The 15,887-nt window shown below is 38.9% G+C and overlaps 1 protein-coding gene across 7 annotated transcripts in view; it reads right to left on the reverse strand.

Moving 5' to 3' along the window:
• Window positions 1-15,887, reverse strand: part of tbc1d5 (TBC1 domain family, member 5) — a 518,645-nt gene that overhangs the window by 400,890 nt on the left and 101,868 nt on the right. For 5 of the 7 annotated variants that reach the window (XM_060824878.1, XM_060824879.1, XM_060824882.1 and 2 more), the window contains one exon: window positions 1,146-1,223. The exons of the other annotated variants lie outside the window; for them this stretch is intronic. The gene's annotated coding sequence lies outside the window, so the exon portion shown is untranslated. The remainder of the gene's footprint in view (window positions 1-1,145; window positions 1,224-15,887) is intronic. 7 annotated transcript variants of the gene reach the window in all.

Raw genomic sequence — 15,887 nt, forward strand, 5'->3', positions numbered from 1 at the left:
TTCTCTTGAATTATTTAATCAATCTATTACAATATTAGCAGTAGGCTTTAATTAAGATCCTTCAGATAACCATAGATATAGATACCAAAATAATTATAGATCCACTTACATAGTGATTTTCCTTAAGAGCATTAGAGGAAAAAATTCAAACTAGGTTCAGTTAGTAGAAGTGCCCTCTAAAACTTATATCTGGGTCACTCTTATACCGGTGTACATACATATGTTTGATGTTGCACTTCTATTATCTTTTTCTGTATTAGTAGTCTCAGAAAATTCCTGCCTTTCATTCAAAGAAGCTTGGCAATTGGCTCTATTCTTTTCTACCAAACTAGGTCTTTGCTGAAGAATGATAACTGCATGCTAAAAAGAAAACAAAAATACTTGTTGCAACAGAAAGGTTGTGAAAAATCAGGAAGCCAATTCTTATGGGCGGCACGGTGGCACAGTGGTTAGCACTGCTGCCTCACAGCGCCTGAGACATGGGTTCAATTCCCGACTCAGCTGACTGACTGTGTGGAGTTTGCACGTTCTCCCCGTGTCTGCGTGGGTTTCCTCCGGGTGCTCCGGTTTCCTCCCACAGCCACAAAGATGTGCAGGTCAGGTGAATTGGCCGTGTTAAATTGCCCGTAGTGTTAGGTCAGGGGTAAATGTAGGGATATGGGTGGGTTGCGCTTCGGCGGGTCGGTGTGGACTTGTTGGGCCGAAGGGCCTGTTTCCACACTGTAAGCAATCTAATCTAATCCCTCCCTCAGCTGACTATAACACAGACAAAACTATTTGGAAGAGTCTTAGAGTAGACAGACAATGGGTTGTTATCAAGAACGTAGAAGGTTAAGGGGCGATACATTCAAACTTCAAAAGGCAGTTGATACTAGATCAATAGTTTGTTCTAAATCTCAGATATATAATTTTTTTTTGTTAAGCAAAGCTATTAGGGGAAATAGGCCAAAGGTAGGTCACAGATCATCCATGAGCTCACTGAATGGTAGAACAGGCTCAAGAATCTGAATGGCTGACTCCTGTTTCAATGCCCCCACGTTGATTGAAACAACATGCCCTCAGTGAAAATTATTCAACAAGATATCTTACTATCATTAACCTTCATCTTACTTGATAACTTGTCAAGCATATACGAATATACTCACTAATTTGTAGATTAATCTTTCTTCCAAATTTATTCTGTGATGCCTGCATTAATACATGCAAGCTTAGCAGGTCAGCATCTACAGGAGAGAAAAAAGGAAAACTAAACACTCTGTCAAACATTTTTTTAACAATGCAACCCAATGACAACGACCAGAATCTGTTATGCTCCAGCTGATGGTAGCATTGGACAAATCAGATTTCAGTGAAACCTAGCTTGATAGACATGACGTTTTATACATTTCGTTTGGTTCCCATGGAGGTCAGTCACTGGCAGCCTCTTGTGAAGATGCTCAATGTAGTTTTTACAAAGAAAAGCACACTGTACTACACAGAGTAAGAATTATTTGAAACAAATTGATTACAAATATCAGAAAGATTCAATCCTTTTACCAAATCAATTGTTTTATAGGCAACCAAAATACAATGAAGGCTCACACTATCATGACTCCAAAGCTCTTTATTCAGTTGGCACAACTTTCATCGGTTTCTTTTTTGGTAAATTTCTGTGCATTCATTCCAGTTCTTTCACTGGACAGGTGATTCACAAGTTTTGACACATGGGTTCAAGTCTCACCACGGGGGGGCAGATGGTGGTCTTGAAAGAGAATGGTCCCAGAATGAAAAACTTAACATTGGAGGTACATTTGAGGACTCTGGTTTATATTCGATGGAGTTTAGCGTCATAGACTCAGAGATGTACAGCATGGAAACAGACCCTTCGGTCCAACTTGTCCATGCCGACCAGATTCCCAACCCAATCTAGTCCCACCTGCCAGCACCCGGTACATATCTCTCCAAACCCTTCCTATTCATATACCCATCCAGATGTCTGTTAAATGTTGCAATTGTACCAGCCTCCACCACTTCCTCTGGCAGCTCATTCCATACACATACCACCCTATGCATGAAAAAGTTGCCCCTTAGGACTCTTTTTTATCTTTCCCCTCTCACCATAAACCTATGCCCTCTAATTCTGGACTCCCCCACCCCAAGGAAAAGACTTGATCTATTTATTCTATCCATGCCCCTCACGATTTTGTAAACCTCTATAAGGTCACCCCTCATCTTCCGACACTCTAGGGAAAACAGCCTCGGCCTATTCAGCCTCTCCCTATAGATCAAAAAGCTCAATCAAGTTTTTGAAACATAACTTCCCAAGCACAAAGCGAAGTTGACTACCCCTCATCTGTCCTTGTCTTTCCAAATATATGTACATCCTATCCGTCGTGATTCCCTCTAACGACTTGTCCACCACTGACGTCAGGCTCACCATTCTATAGTTCCCTGGCTTGTCCTTACCACCTTTCTGAAATAGAGGCTGGTTGTACGAAGCACCTTAAAGGAGCGGGAGCATGAGAGAGAGAGAGCAAGCGAGACAGACAGACAGAGCGAGACAGACAGACAGACAGAGCGAGACAGAAAGCAGTGGGACATTGCATTATTGGTAAAGAAAACAATCACTGCAGTAATGAGAAAGGATGTTAGAGATGGGTCTTCAAACAAGGGCCTTCTGGGTAGAACTTAGAAATAAAAAAGGGCTGATTACCTTGCTGAAATTGTACAATGGGTCTCTCAACAGTCAGAGGGAGATAGAACAGCAGAATTTTAAGCAAAGCTAATGAAGGTGTGAGCAAAACAGAGCAATAAACTTGCATAATTTTATGGAAATAACATTTCTAGCTCACTGTTCCAAATTACTCTAACTGAAATGCACAGAATACTGAATGACCTGGACAGAGCAGATGTTGGGAAGATGCCTCCATTGATAGGAGAGAATAGAACCGGTGGGCATAGTCTTAGAGTACAGGGAATAACTTTCAGAACAGAGATAGGGGGAAACTTCTTCCATAGAATGCATTGCCAGAAAGGACTGTCGAGGCCAAGTCATTGAGTATAATCAAGATTGAGATAGATAGGCTCTTGAGTAACAAAGGATCAAGGGTTACCAGGAGAAAGCAGGAGAATGGGGTTGAGAAACTTGTCAGCCATGATTGAATGGTGGAGCAGACACGAGGGGCTGAATGTCCTCATTTCTGCTCCTCTGTCTATGATCTAATTAACAAATACGGAATTATAAAAGCTAGTTTTAAGAACCGAGATCTTTAAACTACCATTGATTTCTGGTAAAAATAATCATGTCCCATCTAGCTCACTGATGCCCTCAATGGAAAGAAATCTGCCATCCTTACTTGGTCTAGCCTACATGCCACTTCTGACTCACAGCATTGTAGTTAACTCTTAACTGCCTTCTAAAATAGGCTACCCGGTCATTCAGTTCAAGAACAATTAAGGAGGGGTAACACCCACAACCAAAGAACAACAAAGAAAATATTATTTGTTTTAATTATCATCTCTCAGAGAGTTCTTTAAGCCCATGCTAACTTAATTAATACTATTAAATATGGATTCTTTAAACTTGCGTCTTTATAAGCTGTGCAGGATGTCTTTCTTTTTGACACCTCCAGACTTTTACTTCTGGAATATCCTTGAAGCAATTCAGGTCTGCTCCTAACAGTGTCCCAGATGCAAAAGACCTCTCTGAATGAACACGTTTCTGGTTGCTGTAACTCGCCTGCTCTGGTAAAACACAAGTCAGCAAACAAACTAACAATTTTGCTTGGTTAGCTTGCTATCACTTAGCTAAACTTTCATAATTTTATCAAAATAATATTTCCAATACACTGTTCCAAATGACTCCAGCTTTCGTTTGAAAGTCACTGACAGAACTGAAAACCAAAATCCATTTTTCTTCCACTTTGAACTGAAGTTTCCAATTAATAATACTATAAATCTTATATGCAAATATTAAGTGTACATTCACTTTACCATTAAGAAAATTTTTGAAGACAGAAAGAACTACTCAAGGAAGAGGTTATATTCTAAGAGCTACAAAATAAATTCTTCCTTCAGATATATCACCAAACAATAATTACAATCAGCCCTGTGTTATCATAGAGAAATGCATATATGCTAACATTTCAAGTAGTTTTACTGACAGTATTTCACACTAATTTTAATATGCCACCATACCAATTCACCAAATAACCCCTCCAAACTTTACAGTTTACAACACGGTGGCTTAGTGGTTAGCACTGCTGCCCCACAGCACCAGGGGTGACTGTCTGTGTGAAGTTTGCACATTCTCCCTGTGTCTGCGTGGGATTTCTCCGGGTGCTCCGGTTTCCTCCTACAGTCCAAAGATGTGCAGGTCAGGTGAACTGGCCATGCTAAATTGCGAGTAAAAAGTGAGGTCTGCAGATGCTGGAGATCAGAGCTGAAAATATGTTGCTGGTTAAAGCGCAGCAGGTCAGGCAGCATCCAAGGAACAGGAAATTCGACGTTTTGGGCAAAGGCCCTTCATCAGGAATGAGGAAAGTGTGGATGCCTTCCTTAAAGAAGCTCTCTTCCTCCCTCTACAAGGATTTCAGTGAGTCTCTCTCTCACTGCACCCCCCAGGTCATCTCCTCTGCACAGAAGCTCTTTCTCCTTCCACCTATCACATCTCCATCGCCCCTCCCCCAAGTCCCTCCTCCCTACCTTTTATCTTAGCCTGCTGGACACACTTTCCTCATTCCTGATGAAGGGCTTTTGCCCGAAACGTCGAATTTCCTGTTCCTTGGATGCTGCCTGACCTGCTGCGCTTTAACCAGCAACACATTTTCAGCTCATGCTAAATTGCCCTGCATTAGTCAGAGGGAAATGGGTCTGGGTGGATTACTCTTCGGAGGGTCGGTGCAGACAGGTTGGGCTGAAGGGTCTGTTTCCACACTGTATGGAATCTAATCTAATCTAATCTAAACTATTTAATTTGGGCTATTTCAGGAGAAAGTGAGTGTCAAATAGGAAAGTTTATTTTACCAATCCCATTCCTTGTTATAATTTACTTGTGTATCCGCATTAACAATTTTTCTTTATATAGTATCCTAACACAATAAATGAGCATTGTAAAATCAAGTAGGACTAGAAAGCTCAAGATATTAGGCCAGATGACAAAAAAACTCGATCAGTGGGGTAGGTTTGAGGACATCTTACAATACAAAAGGAAAACAAGGAAGTATACTTCTAAGACTAAGCAATTCGAGGTACAGCCACCACTGGTGGAGCAATTAAATTGGGAATGTATAAGACAGCAGCATTAGAGAATTGCAGATAGATGAGAGACTTCAAGGACTAGAGGAGATCCACAGTTGAGATGGACAAGAATAAGGAAAACATTTTAATAAGAATAAGAAATTTTAAATCAAGACATTGCTTGATTTGAAATTAACATAGCTCAGACAACACACAGATGGTAGAAGGATAGGAATTGTTGGGAATTAAAACAAAGGCAACAGGGCCTTGGAGGATGTCAAGGTTATGGCGAGTAGAATGTCAGAGAGCAGCCATGAGTAATAATGTTACAGTTCCAGACCAGATCGCAAATTTGTGTTATGATCTGGTGACAGTCCACTGCCTTATTCTGTAAGTAGAAAAAAAGAGAGATCAAGGAAGTTAACTGAGTAAGGACACAAGACTTTTTTTAAAAATTCATTCATGGAAAATGGGCAACTGGTCCGCATTTATTGTCCATCCCTATTTGCCCCAGGTGGTGGTGAGCTGTAGCCTTGCACCACTGCAGTCCACCTACTACAAGTTGACCCATAATGTCCTTAGGGAGGAAACTTCAGGATTTTGACCCAGCAACAATGAAGGAACATCAATATATTTGTAAGTCAGGATGGTAAGTGGCTTGGAGGGGGACTTGCAAGTGGTGGCGTCCTTATCCTTCTATCTCAAAATGGTCATTGGTTTGCAAAGGGCTGTCTAAGGACCTCTGGTGAATTCCTGCAGTGCAGTGCATCTTGTAGACGGTACACACTGCTGCTATGGGGCATCGGTTGGGGATAGAGTGGATGTGGTGACAAAGAAGGAGGGTGGATAGTGTCAAGCTTCTGGAGTGCTGATGGAGCTGAAACCATCCAGGCAAGCGGGGAGCACTCCTCGAAACTCCTGGCTTGATTCCATGATTTTGGACAAACAATAATAATTGTTGCTGTACAATGGTACAACAATAAGTTCTACATTTAATGTAGATTGTAGTTCTATCCCAAAAATGAACAAACGGTAAACATTAGCAGCAAGCGGTGATCAAAATCCCTCCAGTGCAGTTTGGCATAATAGATCCTATGGCACTACTTCAAAGAACAGCAAGGGGAATTATCCCATATGCCCTGGTCAATATTTATATAATCACTATCCCAAACACATCATCCAGTCATTATAACATCATTGTTTGTAGAAAATTAATGTACACTAACTGGTTACCGTGTTTTACTGTTACCATGGTGATTATAATTAAAAAATATGGGCTGTAAATCGCTTTGACACAGTGGTCATGAAAGGTGCCATATAAATGCAGGTCTTCAATTTAACCTCTTCAGTTTTCTGCCCAGGTGGATCATTAGGTCACAGATCTACCTTTTGGGGTCTTTCTTCAACTCTCCCTTTTCCTTGTTGTGTTTCAAAACTGTTAGTTTGTTTGTACTACCAGATCCAACCAAGGATCATGGTTAACTGCTTTTCCTTCTACAGAGTCTGCCCGACCTGCTTAATACTTAATGTCAAACCCATGTGCAGATGCAATGCCCCAGACAATCAGAAGGAATCATGAACAACAACAATTTGGGGAAGTTATGTCCTTAGATGGCAAAGGTGTATGAGTGCCACCACCTACAAGCTCTCCTCCAAGCCACACATCACTATCACTTGTAACAATATCATCTTTCCTTCACTGGTTCAAAAATCCTGAGAACTCTCTTCCTGACAGTACTGTGGATGCCCCTTCCTGACATGGACTGCAGAGGTTCAAGACGACAGCCCACAATTACAATTTCTAGGGCAATTAGGGATGGGTAATAACATTGATCTAACCAACAATACCTACACCCTAAGATTAACCACACATCCTATGGCTCTGTCTACCTATTCAAAGTTTGTGAGAAGATTTGTAGCTTGGGTGCTCGTTGTTGTGGTTCTGTTCGCCGAGCTGGGAAACTCCCAGCTCGGCAAACATCTGTCTACCTATACTAGATTTTCTAGCCAGGGAAAACCACCTCTCAATGTCTCCCATAGTAAGCCCTTTCAGAATCATGTCTATATCAATGGCATTACCTCACATCCTTTCAGGGCAATTAGGGATGTTTAATAAACACTGGTCTAACTAGCAATACATACATGCCATGAAAGGAAAACAAAATCAGATACTTTTGAATCTGCCAGCTCATTATTTAAGATCATAACTGATCCTCAATTTCAAAACCCTCAATAGTAATGTGGTTGACTCTTAAATGCTCACTGTGAAATTGCGAATGGGCGATAAATGCTGTTCTAGCCAGCTACAGCCTCATTCTCTGAATGAATATTGAAAAAAAAATCAAAAATATCAAACCCTGCCTTGACCACAAAAATCCAATATTGTAAAAAAAAAGGAAGCAGTAGGTCAATCATTCCCTCTAGACTGCTGTCATTCACCGTATTTCTTAATTCCCTAAGAGATCCATAACATACTTCAACCTTGAATATATGCCATAGTAGTACATTTGCAACTAATGAAGCATGTAGTTTCAGAGATTCACAGAAATCCCTGGAAGCTCTGAGCACGTTTAAAACAGAGACTGACAGCTTTTAAAAATACCGACGACAAAGCGATATTGGAATATTGTGCTAAGAAAAGGCAATGATCAGCGGCAATATATTGACTACTGGAAGAGACTCAATGGACTGAATGGCCTATTCTTGTTCAAACATTTCTATGACTGCAAATCTAATTTGCTCAGTCTATATCATCAGACAAACTTCTAATCCAAGAAATCAGCATAGTAAACCTTTATATCACCTTTCATTATTCAAAATTCCAAGCAAAATTCCAAACAAGCTTAGTTTGCTCAAATTCTCTTCAAAGGCCAGCCTCCTCATTTTAGAAATCAGTCTTTTGGATTCCTTCTAAACTCCTGCATTAACTCCATTCAAGCTGACTGCTTTGCGAAGATAAGAAGTAAGTTTGACTACCAGTCAATAATATCACAACCGGTCTGATGTGGCCAGAACTCACTTTCCTGCTTGTCCCCAACAACCCTCAACTCATTTGTCAATCCAAAATGTCTAATATAGCCTTGAATATTTTCAATGATCTTCGAGAGAGAATTTCCCACACAAATGACACTTTGGAAAATAAATTCCCCCTATTTCCATCTTAAATGAGAAATCACTTATTTTTGAATTGAAATAATGTTCCAGAGTTCTGGATTCACCCACAAGGAATCTCTCAGCAAGAATGCTTTCAAGACCCCTCAGAATTATTCTTCCACAAGATCTGTGAGGACGTGGTTTCTTCTATTAGTTGCAAGCTACAGCAAATCCTTCCACTGTCTGTGCCTCATAAACCCAAACTGAACTTGAGTCCCACCCTCCACTCACAGAGAAGAGGTTAAGAATTCATCTCATTCTTTGACACACATTTAGTAGGTCATCTAGCTACAATAGTGACCCACTTTATAGTAAGATGCAATACTGCTGTTCTATTTTACATAAAATACTCAAATAGACTTTAGTGGAATTTCTAACTATTTTCAAATTCTGTAGTTCAGTACTGAAAATTTTCATCCCACCATGAAAAATGCAATTATCCCTTGATAACAGCAGTTCGGACTTTTGTTGTGTAGCTTAGCCAGGCTACCACAAAATCATTTACAAGAAAATCACAACTAACCGAACACATATTCTTTATTTCAACTTCCTGAGTTGAAATGGAACATTTCCCTTTAGAAATGCTTGCAATCTAAATTTGCTTATATTGGTTTTGGGGTTTTCTCAATTCACTTCCTGTCACTCTAAAAGGATAAAGCAAATCACATTGCAAAATATTTGCACTTCAATAAGGGTCAATCAAGATTATGTGCATAAGAATCAAATATTCTATAAGACTGTGATCCCTATTTCAGCCACCACACTGAAAAGAGAAGTTATGCAGCTCCACACAGCAAATAAATTAGATCAAATGTGCACAAACCCACCCAAAACACTAAGAGTCGAGGGCAGACTTGGGCCCTAATGTTCACAGGTAGTTAAATAGTACAGTTAAACCAGAAACTGAAATAAATTTAAAACTGAAATAAGCCAATGAACTGAAAGCAGAAACAAATCCATTATTTAAGCACACATAATCCAATCTAATGCAATTTAAATCTTCTCAGATGGTAAAATGTATTATTAATGTACAACTTTAATGACTGCAGTTCATGCAGTTTATTTATACACAATAAATTCAGACAGTGAAGATAAAAGAAATGAAAGCAATGTTTATATTTTCTCTTTCTTCCCTCCCCTTCCAAATCAATAGTGCAGTCACATTAAGCTGTCCCAATATTTTAATAGACAATCAAGGTTTCCAATGGTATACAGAAATACTCCAGAAATGCTGCAAAAAAATTGAAATTTTTAAATTCACTTTTCAAAAAGTGACTGTTCATTGAACAGATGGTTTAAATAACTCGACAAGAACTGATGACATGCTTACCACTAAATCAGTCACCACTTTAAATTCATGTTTTTGATGCAATGTGGTATCACTGACAAGGCCAGCATTTGTTGCCTGTACTAACCACATTTGGATCAAGTGGCTTGCTGGACCATTCAGAAAGCAATTAAGAGGCAGCCCCATTACAATTGATCAGGAATGACATGTTGGTCAGATCAGATAAGAACAGAAAATTACATTTCCCTTAAGAACATTATTAAACCAGAAGTCAAGTTTTCAGTAAGAGAGTGCTGAACTTTGAAACTTCTTAAAACACTTTTATAAAATTAAACATTACTGTTACGAATGAAAAGCAAAAGAACTCAAGCAAATGAACTGTAAAACAAAAGTTTTACATCTTATAAGTTGAAATTTGCATGAAAATTTAAAACACTCCAACAGCACAAAAGGTCAGCCACTATCTGAAAGACAGGTGAACGTTTCACATAGGGTAAAAAATGAGGTCTGCAGATGCTGGAGATCACAGTTGAAAATGTGTTGCTGGTTAAAGCACAGCAGGTCAGGCAGCATCCAAGGAATAGGAAATTCGACATTTCGGGCATAAGCCCTTCATCAGGAATGGATGTTTCGCATATTCCACTTTTTCCCAGTCTATCTATGCTCACCAAAGTTCACCCAATACCAAGAGCTGGTCCCTTGAACCTGTTAAACTACAAAGCTTGAATGGCCTTGTACTTATAAATGTTAACTTTATATAACTTGTAGCAACTCCAAAACTTTCTATTATATTTGATATGGACTAGGTCATCCCCACACCCCCATTTCAAATATATCAAGGAGATAACCTAGACTCTACCCTAATCTTATTTAAAGGAAGTGTAAGGTGCTGCATTCCAGGTGTAATTCAAATGGTTAAGACTACTCGGCTTTAAGAAAACACCCTTTATTCTTACTCTACAGTTAAAACAAAAAACAAAAAGTATTTGTGCAACTTTAACTCTCTTGAAAAACTGAATGGAATAATAGATTTTACTACTAAACAGCAACATTCACTATCTCTGTGGCAACTTAACTATCCTATGAGTGTGCTATCCTTGCAGTTCCCATCAGCTGCGGTGAACTTACTGGTGTTTAGCCCCAATAGTCTCTCGAGCACTTCCTCTCTAGTGCTTATTATGAAATTTTTGTCTGGATAATTCATCATCCAAAACAACTCAATATCAAATCATGCCCAAATCCATCTAATACTTATGTGCTGCTGCTTTACCTAAAGAGCCTCTTTGAGCGTTCCTCCCATGCTCAAACAACGAAAAAGAAATCTCACCTACATGCTCTTTAACAGCTTCAATCTCCCTCTGTTTCAAACTCGTTTGTATCTATTTCACCAATAACACAATGGTGATCTTTACTCTGAACTATACCTTGTCTTGTTCAACTAAGCTGAAAAGTAGTAAAATCACACTGTCTTCCATATTTTACTGAAATCAAACCTCATTCACACTGTCAGATGTTCAAATTCGTTCCTGTGAGTTTAAAATTCTGGAGTTCTTTATCTCAATTGTTCAAACACAAAATCGCCATCAACTTATAATCAACTTCTAATCTAATGCAAATTTAACAAATTTATTCAAAGAAAAGGAAAAAAAGTTAGCCTTACATCTCATGTTGGAAAAATGTTAGAGTCAATGAGTATAATAGCAGATCATTAAGAAATGCATAACATAACTAAACACAGTCTGCTTAGCTTTGTGAAGGGTAAGTCAAACCTGAAAACATTTAGCATTCATTAACTAATAGAAGACAAAGAGTTTGGATAAGGTGAGAAATGGAGTACACCAGGAATCAATGTGGGACCACAAGTGAATGAACCATAGCTAAGTTCGTAGACAACAAAACAAGGTGGAAAGGGAAGTGCTGAGGATGACAGGGTCTGCAGAGAAATTAAAAAAGTTAAGCAAATCGGCAAATTCTTAACAGATGAAATACAATATGGAAGAGTCCAACATTGCACTTGGGCAGGAAGAATAGGACGACCGAGTACTATTTAAATGGAGAAAGACTGCAGAAAGCTGCAGAAGACAGACTTGGTGGTCCTCGTGCATGAATCGCAAAAAAAAACTTAACAGGTGTTACGAAAGGGCTTTATCTAAAAGGAAAGGCCAGTCGGAAAGGAATGTTGGCTTTTATAGCAAAGAAATTTGAATATTAAAAATAGGGATGCCTTGCTAAAATGATACAAGGCACTGGTCAGACCACACCTAGAATACTGTGAACAGTTTTGGTCTCCTAATGTAAGATAAAGGCTTTGGAGATAGTCCACAGAAAAGTAAGTAGGTTGATCCCAGGTATAAAGAGATTGTTTTCCAAGGAAAGGTAAAACATGTTGAGCTTGTGCTCATTGAGTTTAGAAGAACAAGAGCCAATCTTATTGAAATATGTAAGATTCCTAGAAGACTTGACAGTTTAGATGCAGAAAGGTTGCTTCATCTTGTGGGAGAGACATCCTAATGTCAGAATAAGGGATCATACATTTAAGACAGATGAAGAGGAATTTCTTCCTTCAGACAAAGTGAATTTGTATTTTCTTTTATTTTTCATTACAGAGGGCTGCAGAAGTTAAGTATATTCAGGACTGACATAGATGGATTTTAAATTAGTAAGAGGAATCAATGGACATAGGAAAAAGTCAGCAAAGTGGAATTGACGAGACAAATCAATCATGGTCTCAAGGAATAGGTGAGAACAGTTTCAATGGGCTGAATAGCCTACTTCTCCTCCTACATTTAATGGTTTTCTGATGATGTTCTGCACCCTGATCATTGAGCTTTGAACTTAATGAATTTTGACAACAATTGGCAAAACATCTTTTAAAGACTCGATGTTCCTTTATTAATAGAAGGAGACAGATGATCAGTTTAGACAAACTGAAAAGGCAATCAGGTGGTTTTACTGTGGTACACTAGTTGAGAAAATTCAATTTGTTTCTTTTTTCCTTTGGATTGATGTTGTCATTTCCTGTGGTGATATAATTTCCTGTTCTTTTTCTCAGGGGTTAGTAGATGGGGTCTAACTCGATGTGTGTGTTGATAGAGTTCCGGTTGGAATGCCATGCTTCTAGGAATTCTTAGTATCCTTACAGACAGATAAGCAAGGACACCACTTCGACTTGGAGAACACAGCCATCCTACAACAAGCCAATCAGAGGAATGCACGAGAATTCCTAGAAGCACAGCATTCCAACTGGAACTCTATCAACAAACACACCGAGTTAGACCCCACCTATCACCTCCCGAGGAAAACAACAGAAAATGACATCACCACATGAAATGACAACACCAACCCAAAGAAACCCAAACATATAAATAGAAAGCAGGAATTATGTACAGTACTTCGCCTGAGGCCCACCCAAATGTTACTTAGTAGGGTGATGAAACATCTGGAAATGAACCTTCCAGTTCAGCGAACGAACCTACATCCAGAACCTCACCCTGAGCTACAAATCTTCTCAAAATTTGCTTAGCAGAAACACGTCAGCAATTTCTTCAAGCAAAGTTCTTCAACCAAATACCAAAAAAATATTTTGTTCCCACTGTGGGTCACTTATGGCTTAAGTTAAATTTTTAATGTCACCTGCAGTCAGTAACAAATGTGCAAAAGTAATAGAAAACATAAACTACTCCCAAGGCAGTACACAATGCACTTCATGCCATTAGGGCCATTTTATATTTTTTATAGTCTTACTGCCTCTCAATAGATAACTGTTGCTAATCTACATTTGAAATCAAGTGAAGCATAAAAATGTGTCATGCATAAAGCAATACTGCTTTAACTCATTTTATCCATCAATAAGTCCCATGACAGAGATATAAAAAATATGCACTGCAAACTGAAATTCTTTAGCAACCCTTGGTGAAAGTTTTAAATTCACGAAGTTGCTGAAGCTAGGGCTTAAGTTAACATGTCTTTTTGTGCAACAAGCAAAAAATTGCACATCGATAAGACCTCAGAACAAACCCTAATAAATACAAAATAGTGTAGTTAGTAATTGAGTAATATTAAGGAAAAAAATCCCCCTATTTATGCTCTACTGCATTCATTACCTGGAGTGCTAATGAAAATAATTATTATACCCAAATAACCAAGCTTAAATTAGTCCTAACAACTGCAGCACATATTTTAAAAATGCAAGCAGGAAGTCAGAAGTTTCTAACAAACTACAAAAGCCTTCGCGCCTACTCCACTGTGAATTCACAGATTCCACAATGTAAACTCCGGAGAACAGGTTGATCAAATTAAAACCTGAAATTAAAAGTTGGTCAAGTAATAATGAATACACTTGTAAATTTTCTTTGCAATATAATAATTATTAGACTGGCCGAAAATAATCTTAGTTAAGTACTGCCATAAAAACAACAGTAAAAGCAAAATAAAATGACAAAATAGAAACGAAAACAATGGAAACACAATGCAGGTTGATCACCACCTGCAGGCAAATGGTACATTTTAAAACTTAGATGCTGAGTCTTTAAAATTTTCTTTGTCTCTGACTTTTCATTTCTGAAGTTCCAAAGGGAAGTTGAAAATTTTAAGGTTTGCTTTATTAATGTCAACCAGCCTGGACTCCTCAGCCAGGGAAAAAAAAAGTCTGAGCATCTAGTCTGACTAGCACCTTTTTAAATGAGATCACTTCTCATCTTCATACTTTAGGGAATACGGAATGAGTCCATTCAATCTCATCTCCTTCGAAGGATAAGTCTACTGAACCTTAACTGCACTCCTCTGAAAGAAAGTATGAATTAATTATTTAAGGAGAACAAAACTATCCACAATACTCCAGGTCAAAGGTCCACATCCAAGGCCCTGAATAACTGAAGTATATTTTATACTTGTATTCCAAACATTCAATAATGAAGACTACTATATAATTTGTTTTCCTAATCATTTACTGTACCTTGGACTGAGCTAATTCAATATTTTCATATAAATATTAGCATATAAATATCGGCATCCTAGCACAATTTAGCACTAAGTGCTGCTTTGGAAAAACCGCAAGGAGTTGGTGGAGTAAGGGGGTTAGGTGAAGAGGAGGTAGTGCTCCTTTGCGTCTTCTAACATTTCACTCTGTAGGCATTAGTTATCACTCTACTGTAGGGAAGACGCTAGTCATTGGCCAAGTGTCTGGTAAATGGTTAAAATCTATTCTATTCCTAATGTTTGAAATAGCACAGCAGTTCTTAGAACATAGAACAGAACAGCTCAGTACAGGCCCTTCAGCTCTTGATGTAGTGCTGATCTTTAATCCTACTCTAAGATCAAATTAACTTACAAACCCTTCATTTTATTATCATCCATGTGACTATCAAAGAGTCACCTAAATTACCCTAATATGTCTGACTCCACTACCACTGCTGGCAGTGCATTCCATGAACCCACCACTCTCTGCATGAAGAACATACCTCTGACATCTCTCCCAAACATTCCTCCAATCCCCTTAAAATTATGTACCCTTGTGATAGCCATTTCTGCCGTGGGAAAAATTTCTGACTATTCACTGTACCTATGCCTCCCATTATCTTGTATACCTCTATCAAATTGACTCTCACCCATTCTTCGTTCCAGTAAGAACAACTTTGGCTCCCTCATCCTTTCTTCATAAGACATGCCTTCTAGTCTAGGTAGTATCCTGGTAGGTCTCTTCTGCACCCTCTCAAAAGCTTTCACATCCTGCCTATAATGAGGTGACGAGAACTGAACACAATATTCCAAGTGTGGTCTGAACAGGGCTCTATAGAGCTGCAGCATAACCTTGCGGCACAAACTCAATACCCCTGCTAATGTAAGCCAACAAACCATATGCTTTCTTAACAACCCCATCAACGTGGGTGGCAACCTTGAAGGATCTTTGAACATGGATCCCAAGATCCTTCTGTTCTTCCACACTGCCAAGAATCCTGCCTTTAACCCGGTATTCTGCATTCAAATTTGACCTTCCAAAATGAATCACTTCACATTTTTCCAGGTTGAACCTCCATCTGACACTTATCAGCTCAGCTCTGCATCCTATCAATATCCTGTTGCAACCTACAACAGCTTTCCACATTATCAACAACTCCACCAACCATCGTGTCATTGGCCAACCTTCTAACTTGCCCTTCCACTTCCCCATCCAAGTCATTTATAAAAATCACAAAGAGTAGAGGTCCCAGAACCGATCACTGCAGAATAC

Source organism: Hemiscyllium ocellatum, chromosome 5, assembly GCF_020745735.1.
Source record: "Hemiscyllium ocellatum isolate sHemOce1 chromosome 5, sHemOce1.pat.X.cur, whole genome shotgun sequence".
Lineage (NCBI taxonomy): Eukaryota > Metazoa > Chordata > Chondrichthyes > Orectolobiformes > Hemiscylliidae > Hemiscyllium > Hemiscyllium ocellatum.